Source organism: Argopecten irradians, chromosome 15, assembly GCF_041381155.1.
Source record: "Argopecten irradians isolate NY chromosome 15, Ai_NY, whole genome shotgun sequence".
Taxonomy (NCBI): Eukaryota; Metazoa; Mollusca; class Bivalvia; order Pectinida; family Pectinidae; genus Argopecten; species Argopecten irradians.
This window is the reverse complement of record NC_091148.1, coordinates 21,383,763-21,399,997: the sequence shown is the minus strand read 5'-3', so window position 1 is coordinate 21,399,997 and position 16,235 is coordinate 21,383,763. Positions and strand designations below refer to the sequence as shown.

Below are 16,235 nucleotides of genomic sequence, written 5' to 3'. Positions count from 1 at the left end.
TCTGAGACCAACTTTAATGTTTCTCCTGATACTGGTGATGTCATGCAATCTCGGTGACATCACCACGACATCTGCAAAGTGCCCGAACACTTTTTTTAAACCAATGCATGGATTTTTAACTCCGATGCAGGCGTAATTGTATTGCATGCGCATTGATGCACTTAAGATTTAGTTTCATTGTCACATGATAGCACAACTGTCTTAAAACCTGATTTGGGATTGTTGATTTTTAGATTCAAAGAATTTATTTTCCTAAACGACGAAACTGTGCTAACGGCCGGAGTATCTTGTTGGGTTTTTTTTTCTATATTGAAATATCATCTTCTTATTGATATGTTATGCACATTTGTTATTGTTATATCCAGGTTCTTACCTCAAATTCTAAAAAGTATTCAAATTAGTTTTTCCATTATTTAAGAAGTTCAACTTATTGCAATATTGATTGTCATACTGTTAGAAAGGGTTTAGAAATTAAATCACCACGTTTAAAACATGGCTGTGATGTCATCTATTGTTATAGCTTGAGGTATAGTCATAGCAAAGTCTACTATTATCACCAACTACTGTGGAAAAGTCACCTTTTGCTGTGGAATGGTTTGTGAACTATTCCACGGGAAAAAGTCACTATTCCACAGTTGAAGGTAAATGTAGAGACTGGAGAACATAGAAGCATGTAGTCAGAAATACATCCTCATTCATTAAATACATTAAATACATACATTAAATACATTAAATACATTCATTAAATGTCGCGATGCCTTTGTTAACTGATTTTCATAATACCGATATATACATTTTTCATTACTTCATTCCAAAATAAATTTCATCATTTCTTTCATAGGCAACGTATCGGTAAGCCAGAAAACTTACTTTAACAAATCCAGAAAAGAGAAGATTCAGATTAAATTCCATCAGACAAATGCTTAATTGTCTGCCAAAATTACATTACATGTGCTTGACATAATTTATCCACATTTCGCATATCAAAATCACTTCATATTCCATAAAAAATGGCATCTGTCATACAAATTTACATCCAAACACCTTTCATGAAGGTAATAATTCCAAAAGAATACTTTCAATAAACAACATTTTTGCCACATGATTTATTCACTTTTGTGTATATGTACCGATAGTTTTACGATCCAAAATATTGGGGAATATATTTTTTTTCTTCTAAATTTTGATTGGCTTCCTCTAAGGCCTGTGCTGCAAAGGGATAATAATTTGGCCAAATCATTCACTTTTTGTGTATATGTACCGATAGTTTTACGATCCAAAATATTGGGGAATATATTTTTTTTCTTCTAAATTTTGATTGGCTTCCTCTAAGGCCTGTGCTGCAAAGGGATAATAATTTGGCCAAATCACTTCAAATTTATATCCAATAGTAAATGTTTTAGTGTGAGTACCATATAGTATCTGTGCATGGATCTTTCAAACAATAGTTTGAAAATCAGGATTGTTGTTTTCCGAGTAGGTAATGGAATGAATAAGTCTCAAGGATTAAATAGTCAGATAGGGTTTACCTGAAGCTATGGGATACCCGGTGTAATAGTGGATAGTACAAGTGACATTCGTTGCCATGTTTTAAGTACGAGAAAAACATCGAACTGTGGAAAAGTCAATATATCTTGACTATTCCAGTTCATACTGGGGAGGCTGAAGTTGGTTCCGAGATCCGAGCCTTGTTTAAACTCAACAGAACTCGGAACCAACTTCAGCCTCCTCGTATACTATACGTACTATTCCGTAACGTCAATAGCATTACAGTATACTAATGACGATACGGGTTTTTTCATTACTGCCACATACTGTACAGTAGCCGTTTCCCTGGTGAACATAATACCATATACAAAGTATCTATAAAGCAATATATAAGCAATGGATTTATAATGAATATTTCTATTTGTGTTTTTCACTCTTCAGACGGATAATGCTGGTCCGTGTCATTTGCATTATATGTGAAATATCATTATGAACCGGCGGAAATTCCACAAACACGAGGAGACACAAAAACAATCGAAACTTTTCATTAAGATCACCCAATAGACAAGGAAACGTGGTCTTTATATAGAGGTCAAATTGTGTTAAAAATGACCATGTGGGGCAGTATGAAATCTAAACATCCATGTGAGCTTGATACGAGTAGTTTTAATTATATACCGCAGTCACCAAAAGCTACAAAAGTCATACCACACGCAACGCATAAAACAAATAACAATATTATTAACGTAACTGTAAAGGGAACGTTGAGTCAATTAAAACAAACAAAGGAATAAAGTGTATATTTAAAATGGTTGCGACAACAAACGTTAACGAGTATATCTTCCCACAAGGGCTTTACTGCAAAGATAAATCTCAATTGCAGCAATAAAAAGTAAAAACTTTTCTAAAATTGTCGTTCTCTCAAGGACGTTGTTATGTGGAAACACCACGCGATACAGATGTTTTAAGATGATTTGTCATCGTTACTACATATATATATATGTCTACATGTAAACGGTTTCTCTGTTATATAGACCCTGTTATCTAATTTATCAACATTATTCGAGAGAGCGCAGTGACAGTATCACGTACGGTGATGTTTATTCTCATCTTAATCGTCTTATGTCCCAGGTCTATTCTACAGAAATCAATAATACACGAGCAAAATGTAAACAGATTTTTTATATAACAAGACGTTAGATATAGTTTTATTTTAATTCTTTATTAAAAGTTATAGTTTGGAATTGGCCACGGTGGCCGAGTGGTTTAAAATATGTCCCAATTCATGTATATTACCACACGCCTTCCACCACTGGGCCGCAAGTTCGAATCCCATGTGTGCAGATGTCAGGTACTGACCGCTGGTTGGTTGTTTTCAAGGGCACGCCCTGAAATGACCCTAGCTTTTAATTAGACATGCAACTAAATAAGCCACACCAAGTGTTGAATCGTTTATGGGATAGTGGCATGAGTATTATTCAGGCTGTGTCTCCTTGTGATAACAAGATATCACTGCCTACTTTACATGTTGATTGTTTGAATAAGAATAATCTTCCCTGGAAGCGCCAATTTGATTGTTATTTACTTTCTTAATATACATTATCATGTATATTGTTTTAATTGATATAAAGTTATTTTGCTTTGATTTGATATGTTGACTTTAACTCGATTCAATATATATTTTCCTCAGCTTGCTGTTCAGTACACTTTTAATAAGCCATCTTCGACTTACTTGCATCACGCCTCACGCTAAAGATTTTAAAATCGATATCACATTTATTTAGGTCATATATATGTATATATTAATCGTGTGTATTAGCGTTATTGTTAACGTAATCGCTAATACATTCTTTCTTGTTGTGTGTGAGTAATAAAATTAGATCTAATCTCCATGTCTCTTTTGTACTTTTGTTGCATCAAAAACAGTCGCCATTTGTGTTACATCCGGACATTGCGTTACGTAATATGATCGCCAACACCCCGCATACGAAGAAACACATAAATTGTTATAAATGTGTTGATGAAAAATGTACAGCTTCCAAGACACTCGCAGCATGAATTAATTACTCATTCAACAAATTGACTATTAATTCAAATTAAAACCCCGTAAAATTCATTGTATTCGGTCTGCGGGAAATATCAATATAACAAGACAAATTCCGATGGTGGCTTGACATATTTATGTGTTGCCCCTCGTGGTGAGTTCTGGGATATAGGACAGTTGTTTTCTAATCTCGACGAATACACGGGGGACGGCCTATATGGCAGTTCCGTCGATATTCATACGTATCTTTGGGGAGATCTGGGCGTCTAATGGCCACGGAGATTGGCAGGGCCTGATTTGGATAGGCCGAAAAAATTGTTATGACGAATGGCTAACAAAGCGCGGGTCAATCGCGATCTGCGATAGCTTTTATGGCGTACGTTACACGTTACAGTCCAATTCTAATTCAGGCATGCATGCACGTGCATTAGTCACGTGCTCGTGGCTTAGGGTCCGATGCGCTTTCAAACAAATTAGTCATAACGTGAATGCACTCTGGGCGAAATTGATTTTTTAAAGTCAATCCTCCGATTTTTTGACTGATAGAAAAAATTCGGTGAAACTGACATTTTCGAAAAGATTTAATTGGGTGTAAGGACGCATTGCTAAGCCGCTTTTATAAAGCTAGAACTTTAATGACCCTTCACATGCGAGCTTCTCTCTTCCTACACACGCTTCTGGATGGGTTTCTTCGAGGGAATAGGCCAACAAGGAAGTGTGGGAAATGCTGCTTTGCGAAGCAACACGGTAATTACAGTGAGAACTGTTGAGCAGATGAAAACGTATACCGCAACAAATGAAATACTAGATATAGTTTGTTTCAATACGTGCGTTTCGGGTTAACAAAGCGTCGTTGGCAAAGTACCGTCAATTAATCCCACCTTCCGGTGAAGGTGACTTCACAAAACAAGCCAAATATGACGTCACAATCACTGGACCAATCGACGGTAACTCGTACTTTACCTCCGTTTTGTAAAGGCAAAAATGAAGGTACTGCGATATCTTATATATGCCAAAAAGAATAAAAATGATAATGAAATAATCTGAAATAAAAAATGAAATGAAAAAGGTATGTTTTCATAGCAACGATTTTTGCATTTCTAAATCATCATCAGTAGTCTTTATTTCAGTTTTGAGCTGGTAGTATTTACAGAACGAGTATGAACCAAGCCAAATATTCTTCGATTCACACACACAACACAACGCTAACAGGAGATACATTCTTATGAATGGCCACGGCCTTTAACAGGACGTTAGGTCAAAAATGATAATTATATTTTCAAAGAACAATGATAATATTCAAGCACAATGATGATATTCTGATGATATTTGTGCTCTTGATGAGAGAGAGGTTAAGTGGCCAAATACAGCGGTCCATTCGCGAGTTCGGCCTCCACATAGGACAGTTGTTAGGAACGGTCCATAGTTAAATGGTTCTCTCAGTCTATTTTTATTTGACTTTACTTATTTAACCTACCACAGGTCTAAAAAAACGAAAACTAAATTTTCATCAGTCTTACAAGGGTTACATATACTTACGCCTTAATGCTTAATGCGTGTTGATGACTGGCGATGTTTCATTAGCAACTAATGTACTTATTGTAGCTATTTAATCACCTTTCCAATGAAATTATCGCATATTCCGCACGTGTATTTTTTCACCATTGAGTACACCGCGTTATATGCCTGAGTTTAATGCTACGGTAATGAGATGAGGATCATTTCCGTTAAATAACCCATGGAATTATCCTTTCTCGGTAAATCCCTTTACCCATTTAACATGCAACAATTTTAGCATGCTTTTAATTCCCAGTATCCGTGCCTAACAATACGGGAACAACATGACTCAGAAGGTCAGAGTGCTTGTTAGCTTTACGAGGAAAAGCAAATACTGGTGCTAATGTCTTAGTGTTCATAGGTAAAAAATGTAATGGAAATCACCTGGCGATACGAATTTTCCCAAGTAAAAGCTCGCGATAAATATGCTTTTACTGATATATTAAACTCTTATTTTCTTTTGCGAAAAAGTTTTACCTTACTGCTGTTAAATTATAGATATAAAGACAAATTGATAGTTGATGGAAGTAAAACTATCCATGTGCTATTTTCCTCAGTTACATGTACAATGTAACTGAAATATTATAAAGGAGAAATCTTACTTACATTTGTAGTCTTTTAAAGTAAAAGGACCAATTACATCTACAATTAAATTTTGACCACGAACCAAGTAACAAAACTCTTTTTGCCTTTTTACAGAACTATCACAGAGAACCTTTAAGATACCTTTAAAAAATCGTTAGGCCCCAGGGACATGTACTAGAGATGTTTAAATATTTCATTGCCCTCCCGAGTTGTATATCAGGGTCCGTTTTTTTTAAATCTATATCTAATTAATGTTCGATATTGTAAAATGATATCATATTCTCTAAAGTGTATCATTAACATTAATTAAGATAACTATTCGAATGTTCTGTCTGAGACTGCAAATGTTTATATCAATGGAATAATAGAAAATTAAGATTTTCTTTTTTGGTACGACGTGTTGCGAGTTATTTGTTGATAATGAAAAAAATCATGTTTGAATCGACACATAATATTTCATCAAAAAACGTCCACATGTCAATAACAACAACGATGTCCCGAAGCTGTGTATGACCAAGCATCAATCAGACTTGTTTCTTAAGATAACAAGTCAGCCACCTAGAGTTATATGTTAACAATTAAAAGCATAACCGGCAAACGGACAGAGAAATAATTGATTGATCCCAGCAATGTACAGGCATGCGCGTACCATCTGTTGAGCTCTCTCGGTATAGCGCGTGAGCGCGAGCTGCCACTTGTCGTCTGCTAACTCAGCAGCCGTACCGAGATATCCGCTCACACATCCCACCAGTTGGTTTATCGTCTGCTAGGTGGTGTACTGGCAGAGCAGACGACGTGAGTCTCAGAGGCAGTAAACAACAGTCGAACTACGATGGGATTTTCGTTTGATCCACCAACATTGTAATAGTTGAAAACATAATTTCATTGAAAAGACTAGAACTGGACTAGAAGAACAGTTTTTCCCGAAATTCTGACAGATTAAGCCATGGGATACAGGTTTTACGTCGATGGCGGGGAATGCCACATGAGCCAATACCAGGTAAATCTTTTTTTTACACCTGAGTTAGAATCTCGAGATTTAATCCCGGTGGTATTGTCAGTTACTAATGCAACGGATGATTGATTGATGTATAGGGACTTGTCAACATTTAGCCCTATTTATTCAGTTCTGTTAAAATTTGACCAGCGACATTAAACACACAATACTGACGGTTTGTTTACAATATGAAGCTACAAATTGGATCCTCCCCAGTCGTGTCCTCTATAATGAATCATTTCATCAGTCGTCATGGTACAGTGATCAATACACGCGGGACACTGGACGTGAATATCGATATTCATTTACCTGAATACAATCTTGTATGTTGATATTCATTAAGTCCTTACTGACTTCTCAGCATTGAAACCTTCGTTAGGCTTAACGTTGATTTTGCAATAGAGAAGATGAGTCAAGTTTTATATGGGAAGGTCAGGTGGTGTTTCAATACATTGCTATACCCTACTACTACGTTTGATGATATTGATAATATTACTAGTCACATGCTTCTAATCTAGTTTTAATTGGTACTACATAGACAGGTAATTCAAAAGTAGTTTACACACTATCTGTTTATGATCTTGTCTGCTTACTGACATTTAATGTTGAATTATCAATAAAACAAAAGAATTTTTCATGATATTATCAAGGATTTACAAATTTATTCTAACACCCGTCGATGCTTTAAACGAAGATATCAAATAATGTTAGGTCTTAAACGCTGTATTCCAAAATTGTCATGAAAAAAACGTCTGTTTTTATGTCATTTTTTAAATCTATCCACATATTTACTTTAATAAAATTCTGTCAAATGATATCATACTATCAAATTTTAACCGTAAATTTGGCTGTGAGCAACTTTTCTTCCTTGTGAAATGAAATTTCCTTAGATATCCTGATAGCTTCACGGAGTCTTACTTGTTATCAATACTGAAGCTTACAATGCATGATCAACGGAATTGATACAGTGATTGATAACGGTATTATCTGTATCTCGGCGTGTATTTGATGAGAATGGACATACAGCTAAGTTGTCATAGTAACGGGCCTCATATACCCAAGTATATATTTTCCGTTATTAGTATAAATACTATATCAGTATCATCCAACCATTATCCTGATACTGAAGGCCAGGGTCTACGTTAACAGCGAGTAATCGGACGTGTATTGTTATAGACGTGTAGGCTGTATCTATTCATACGTGTTGTGGCGATGTCGGTGAGTAGAGGGAGGGAAAGATAATAGCATGACACGCCTGGGTAAGGGGGGATGATAACAGCGGAACGCCTGGGTATCCGTATGTCTGAGACTTATCAGTATCTGCCAGTCTTGCCTATAATAATACAGTACGCAGATATATTTGCATTTTGTTTCAAATTCATATGCAGGATTTGTATCCATTGTACTCTGTCACGATATCAATCCATTTATAAACACGATCCTCAGGATGCTTTAAATGATAACAGCAATATTTGAATAAATAATTTACATTTTTGCTTGAAATGGAAGTTGAGAATAGACATCAAAACGTTTTGACAGATACGTACATTCAAAAGCCCGTCGTTTTGTTTTCAACCTATGTCATATTTTATGTGAAACGACTGGTTAGTCTATTGTCAGAAAAATATCTTTCAAAGATTTGGTAACTCGGTGAAAATTGAATACCAGTTTTATAACAAAAAGCTAATCTAAATTGAAAATATTCAAACCAAAAAATTATAACTTTGCACAAACTTTGTCAAGTTAAAAATGAAAAGCAGATACCAACAGCGGAATCAAATACAATATTAAGAAAATCTGAACTGATGTAACTGTATGTCCATATTGCTAATAACTGAGTATAATGGAGACTGTAAGTCTACAAACATGAATAATTTCATAATGCTGTATCTGTCCTGCGTGTGCATTGCTCATGCATGTCAATACAATCACAATATGACATTGCTTTCAAAAAAATACCAATGTGTTATTACATACTTTCATTCAACATACTTCATAAAATATTTACCATAACCATATATCCATTGTCTTTGGGGCATTAAAATAGCAACATACATTAGATTCAAATGGATCCTGTTTGCATGTAGAGTCACTCTCAAGAGTATATCTTTTGTCTATCTTCCCAGGGACGATGATATGAACAATACAAGCCAGCTCTTATTATAAACATAAGCAAAATGAAAATGATTGCAATCGTTAATAATTGATAGTTTAATTGAAAGGGCTTTGTAACATTTTCTGATTGTATTGATGCCATGTTGTTGTATTGTCTGATAACAAAGCTTGACATTGAGTATATACGCTGATGGGATATAGATTTTGTGTATGAAATCTCCGCTATCTTAATTTTATCTCTAACATGTGGATGTGGAATGTTTGATCTTGTCCGAGACAAACAACATCAAAGGACATCAGATCTGTCATTGATCTCTTTATCAATTTACATATTTTGTAAGCATCACGTGATTGAAATACATTACGGATTAAGGATACATTTCCATGGACATTTTGTATTTTATTAATAAAAAGAAACTGAAGCTTTATTTTTTTTCTCGAGACATTGATGAACTAACGAGACACTGACAACATCAGCTGTGGTCACTCTAACTATATTTTAACAATCATCAAAGTTATTGATAAAATAAGTGTCTATGTAATTAAAATGCTTCAGTTTTTTTTGTGGACGGGCTTCATACATCATATAAGTCGTACAACTTATGTGTCCAATTCCTCTCTATTACAGGGTTATGAAATATGTGAATTTAAACCATGATGATATTTTGCTTCCTATACCAAAAGCCCATCGCCTTTAGGTTGCTACATTTATTTGACTACTGTAAGATGCTAATTATGAGTCTTTTTAGGTGAATAAGGGATTTCCCTTTTTAGAGCATATTTGCATAACATTTAAGTGACAATTAACTTTTGGTTACATAAATTTGGGAAATAAATGTGAACAAGAACAACGATTTTGAAAATAAATTCGCTTTCATCGCAGTTGGTGTCAAACACACTACGTAAATAAATCCTGTAGTATTCACAACCTTGTGAAGAGGTTTTAAATTTTATCGCACGCTGTTTGTAGTCGTTATACCAGTGTATTCTCAGAGATGTCAAATGCTATTTACATTTTAGATATAATCAAACCCAGTCGTGTCACCGCGATATAACGAAATCGTCAAGCCATGCTGAGTTCAGAAAACGTTATGGCACCTCTAAATCGTGACCAACAATACATGTAAACTGTATTTGTAACACGTCATTGAATAATATAGAGAAAATAGACAAGTGTATTGTCCCCGTCATCACAGGCTAGCTGTTCAATGGGGCCGGATTCCGATTGATCTGTAAGATAGCGTTGTGCTGTATGGAGCCTGGATGATTCATACCAAGCCGTGTTGAATGGGTTCTATTATAATGCTATTGTTTGTGTGCGAGAGAGTGTGTGTGAGTGTGTGTGACAAAACTATCAAATCACTGATGATGTTCTCTCTCTTCCACCACAACGCTATGGGGATGGATATGACATTTGGGAGTAATGGTGATGCTATTCGGCAACTAGAAATGTCATAAAGTCAGCTATGGTTATCGGCGACATTTGATGTTAGAGAAGTGCGCGTTGTTAATGACATTGGTTAAGAGAAAGAGTGCTAGTTTACACATTGTATTATAAATTAAACGATTATCAAACCTAGATTTTAGAAACGTGTACATATACAAGCGCCCTGTTTAGGCTGATTTGAAAAGAGAACGATTTGTAGTGTTTAAATGCTTTTTAATTAGTATGGAGTTATACCTATAAATCTAATTGTATATTTAAAAACATATGTTTAATTCAAGATATGATTACAACCCACAACTACTGAAATAATAATAAACTATTTCCCCAATATGCTATGGGATACTAAAATCAAGTAGTGATAGTTTAGTATAAATAGGGCGTTTTTATAAACTAGTTTCTCCTGATTTCTATAAGTTAATTCCATGAACAAGTGCGTTAGCTTCTTATCATAATGAACAATTAATTATGACATCGCCTCACCAACCACATCAATGAGATGCAAGGGCTCCCCCCTAAATATACCAACTGTTGCTAAGACTTTCAAGTGGGTTGTACACGGAATTAACGAACCATAATCCAATAGATTTATTTGAAGTGGATCGAGATAATCGCGACTGGATATTATAGGATGTAGATGCCTTTCATTACATAAAGTGCCGATCAATTGACTTTTTTATTTGATGTTTTTCATGCATTTTACTGGGAGTTTTAATTGGTTGCTACTCCAAGAGCTCTGTCAGGCCTTGTAGCTGATTCTAAATTTAATTTTCTAAAGAGTTCCAAACTCGTAAACACACATATAACCACGAATGGTCTGGCTCTGTAACATTGTTGCAGTTCTTCTGTATCGCTTTGTGATATCATATTTTAGATTTTTTTAGAATACTGAAAGCAAACACATTTTCGCATACGATTACATTCAGCGTATTACATTGCCAATTACAAAGTTCGGATATTTACCACCGCGATGGTTCAAATATAGGTACTGTTGAAATTCTAAGCCGCGATATTAAATAATCATGAAAAAAGATGTATAAAAAATACACATACACGTGAAATTATGTCGCTATGAAACTAAATTGTTTTACAGTAGCTCAACTGTGAAGCAATTTGAAACACTAAATGTTAGAAACGTATAAAAATTTTACATGTCTAGTAAAATAAATATTTAGGAACCGAAATGGCTAATCTGTAAAGAAAACACTCCTATTAAAATCGCATGACAGACAAAAAGAGAGAATTTGCCTTGCATGATGTATTAGATGTAATATTTTTGTTTTATTTTAGATTAGGTTGTAAAATGTATGTACATTTTAAACTTTCTTCCTTAAGTCTTTCCCTTCATGGATCAGTGAGTGCAACGTTCTAAGTTTTCCTTTCCTTAATTATATCAATCCACAGGGTTCAGCTGCATCATACAATCAAATGAGTGTCCATACCACTTAACGAAATCCCCAGAATCCTGGCAAATAGAGCATCGACTAAACGATTGAATTGGTTGAAGAGGCAAAGTAAACAGCTTGGGAAGGGGGATTGTAAATAGAGTTAACGACTCAGCCGGTAATGTTTGCCGACAGGGCTACTTCAGACACCGGCACCACCGCTAAACGTTTTACCATTTCTTGTTTACGCGCGGTAACCATGGACCACGAAGGTCATTTTTGGGCACGTGCACCGTAATATCCTCAACAGGCGGTTAATATTAGATAACAGGTTTAAAAAAACTATTATTTAAATTTTCACTATTTCTCATCACGAAAATTATATCAATTCCACTTACTGTCAATCTACATAATTTTGCGAAATTGATTATCTAGATCAATCCGATTAAAATTCATATCCTTAGAGTATTCAATAGAGTATCTGACAACATCCCATAACGGTCATGTTCGGATGACCTTTATATCACCTGTAATTCAGATTAAATGCATTTCTACACCTTGCTACGTCAATTGATAACGACATTTTGCCCCAGTATACTTATACAATTAGTTTTGTTGTGCTCTTTGGGCGAGATGGCTACGTTCACGAAAACAGTCCGACAGCTTTTTCAAACAGCTTCGTCCCCAGCCAAGATTCTGGCAGCAGCAATATGACTGGCCATTTCCAAAGGTCACCAGAACATGACCCCTAATGGGATGTTGTCAAATCCTCTTATCAAACGTAGTGATGCTAAGGATCTGTATTTTAATCTAATTGTACATTTATAACTGTTACAATTATAAACCAGAGATAAAGATAATGAACAATTGTATCTCCATGATGTTTTGAAGTAAAACACCTATGTACATCATAAATGATGGCACGATATGTGCACGTGCATATCTGTATTTGACAAAGTATGTTTTAAATATGTATTTCACAAAGGGTAGTTCGGCTGGAATTAAATCACATGATTTATATACTTTCTCTTACACATACAATATGTAGGTAGTACCGTTATCGATACGATTATTGGCTGATTTTCACGGTAATATACGAGGCTGGTAGACTCATTGAGATAAAAGCTCCAGCCTCATGGTGATGATTATAAAGCAGTGCGCCATTTATCTTGATATGTTGTTACTCTAAAGGTTTTACAGGGTAATAATGGATATAGATCTTAGACTATCTACACAGTAAGATCGACAAAGCTTTGTCAACTTAATGGGAGATTATTTACAGAAAACACCAAATAATATCAACAAAGATTTGTTAGCTTAATGGGGAAATATATAAAAGGTTAACGTTGTGTAGTAAGAGTGATATCGGCAAAGCTTTGTCAGCTTACTGAAAACTATAGAGATTATATACAGAGAATCTCAAGTAATATCGACAAAGATTTGTCATCTTAATGAGGAATATCTACTTCTGCTAGGTAGTGTAGCAAGCAATGCATTGTTAGTGTAACGATAAAATAAGCATACATTATAAAAAGCTAACTATTTAAGAATTTCTTATCCATCGATGAATATGTATTTAGTTGTATTGTATAGATATATCGGTCGTTTTATTTAATGTTGGTTTTTAATTATCCGGAAATTTTAAAAAGATACATGGTCAACATATAAAGAAGGCAAAAGTATATTTCGTTGTAATATAATCTTTAAGAATATGCAGAAATATGGAAATTGGAATAAAAAATGTGACAATACCAATTTACCATACAGTAATAAAACCAATATATATACATGTTGTGTAATGGGAGGAAGCCTAGCAGCGAAGGATGCTTCAATATCACTATCACTTGTTCCTCTAAGACCTTATATAATAAGGCCGGATGCTTTTAAAGCGGCGTGGGTGTAATGAAAACATCAAGTCCACAATCGCCTTAAATTGTAAGGCGCTTTCAAGGCTTCAGTGGCTTTTCATTTCCAGGTGCACACACAATGTGTCCTCACAGAGCCGGCCATAATACTTAATGTTTAGTGAGGTTGTATTACTGTAAAGCAACTTATTTTCGCGACCACTATATTTCGCGCTTTCGTGTTCGTGTCACTGCGATTTCTGTATACGGCTTAGATTGTTTTTTACGCAGACAATACATAAACATCACAAATGAAATCAATTAAGTCATATGGCACGACTTTACATGTGCTAAATTCATTTTTGTGGAAACCACTTTTTAGAGTTTTTTTATTGCTTGCGAAATCCGTGAAATTGAATCGATGTATGTTTTGGGAGGTTGTAGTATATTTGTGTTGTGTGTCTATGCAAAAAGTAGACATATTGACCTTTTTTATAGCTTTATCTCACTGAAGCATCCCACCAAAAACACCAAATAACACATTCCACCCGATCACATCGTTAAACCCCATCAATCAATTAATTAATTAATCAATACCAGTGATTCTACAACGGCATGTAATCCGGACACTAAGGTAATGTAGATATCATTTAAAAGCTGGTAGCAAATGTCACATGTGTATGTGATATAATATTGTTGATTTTTTTCAATATTATAAGCCTATTACAAGTAAATATAACAATCTGAAGAATCATTATTGTGTTTTTCCAAGGTAATATATATACATCGTGGTTTGCAGAGCACATTATGGTATCCAACATAGCAAAACAAGTATAAGTTTCAACCACATAACACTCTAAACGATTAGAGTAAGAAACTCCACACATGTCATAATGTCATCATCGTCTATAAATAGCCTAATTACCTCCCCCGTGTTTACAGCCTGTTACGTTACTTACACTGTACATATGGACGTGGTTGGTGGTGAGATGGTTTAGAGTACACGTGGTTTGAGTTGTGGTGAGGAGGCGTCTGTTTTCGTCCCTAGTATACTATATGGTGTAACGCATCTGTTGCCTGAATGAATATAATTACTGCCAGAATTTTCTTGTTACACAGGCACAATTTCTACAGGTTTTACATGAAAAGAGCTTGAACTCCACCTGTAAATGAACTAACATTAGGTCAATTTCACATTTAAATATATATGCCCGAAAAGATTGATCTAAAATTGACACCTGGAAATAATCTGAAAACGAGGTCAATTTCACCAAAAAATTAAATTTCAGAGCAAACTGACCTGAAAAAAAAGAATTCAGATCACATTTTCATACGAAACCTTCTGCTGAAAAATGTGATCTAAATTATTATTATTTCACGTGATTTGCGTTTTACCCTATTGGATAAAATTGAACTAAATTTTGCATTTGGCTTCTATGATAGTAAAACCCACACCGTGTATCCTACTTGTGGATGACCCGATGTACTATCTAGTGTTGGATTATATAATCTACTTAATTTCTGTGATATGTGTGCTGGTATTCTAGTTTAACTGATTCCTGTCATAAACAAGTATTAGTTGTAAACAGTAGTTTATTCATTAAATCAACAATAAAGTACGCATATCTTCATGAATAAATGTTTTTTCGTCAATCATTGTCATTATTAAATGCGTACTAGTTTCGGTATTTTTACTTTCCGGTGACATTTCTCTCATATTTTTATGATCATTTAGTGATAATTTAAAAGATAATAAACGGCTTTATTTAGTAAGCAAAGTCAGCTTTGTTTTATGTGTTTACAATAAAAAGCTGCGTATCATATTTTTGTACCGAAAGTAATGATATCTATATACCAAGGAGAAAATCGTTTATGAACTGAGCAATTAAAAACGTATCATAATTCCGCGTATACCATAAAATTACTATATATTACACATTTAATTCTATTTTTTATCTGTAATTTATCACTTGCTCAGTAAATGATAATAAGAAACAAAGGCATCGTAGTGCATTTAGTCTGTTTTCAATAGTAGGCAGAAAAACAGTGGAGGTAAGTAGGAATTTTTTGGAGTAAAGAATATCATCCTGTCACGTCTTATCACTGCCTAGTAATTAATTTATCTACATCGGTAAGTACAGAGGGGTGAGATCGGCTGTAAAAACACAGCGGGTCACCGAGTTCTAGTACCTTTCAAATCAGCCGCGAACCAAGCAGAAAAAACTGCGTTCACAAAAAATGAACATTTATATAGGTGAAGCTAAAAAAGTTCAGTAAATCGACATCGAAATACACATGTACTTGCGTATATTTGCACTGGATGACCTCACAGGCAAATTCACAAAAGTTAATTAGTTAAATGAGAAATCAATGAAGTAATTGGTGAATAACAGACAACTGGAGAATGATGTTTTGATCTATTTTTGTCCTGTGATCTCCTTCTGGCGAAATTTTAATCACAATGTCAGTGAATATGCGATCGATCGATCCACTGCTGGAGTCGACAATCACGGCACTAATTAACACAAAACAGGGAACACAAGCTGACTATACAAAGTATTGTTAGTTTAATCTGATACAGAATGTTTTCTTCGCTAAATACATGTATGTGAATCAATCGTTAATAATTGTATCAAATAGCTCGCTCTATGTTTTGGTAAGTTTCACCTACGTTTATATTGGCATGTTTATATATAGTTTGTCCGATTCTGATGAAAATTATTTCGACTTTGATTTAGATAAGATAGCATAGACTTAAAATGATTTTAACACAAAA

At 34.7% G+C, this 16,235-nt stretch overlaps 1 protein-coding gene across 2 annotated transcripts in view; it reads left to right on the top strand.

The window, feature by feature from the left end:
- The first annotated feature begins 6,368 nt into the window (after positions 1-6,368).
- Positions 6,369-16,235, top strand: part of LOC138308465 (clumping factor A-like) — a 50,722-nt gene continuing 40,855 nt past the window's right edge. Inside the window, exon 1 of one of the 2 annotated variants that reach the window (XM_069249448.1) lies at positions 6,369-6,674. The gene's annotated coding sequence lies outside the window, so the exon portion shown is untranslated. Of the gene's footprint in view, positions 6,675-7,868; positions 7,890-16,235 lie in introns of those variants that run through there. The other variant, XM_069249449.1, reaches the window with a different exon arrangement.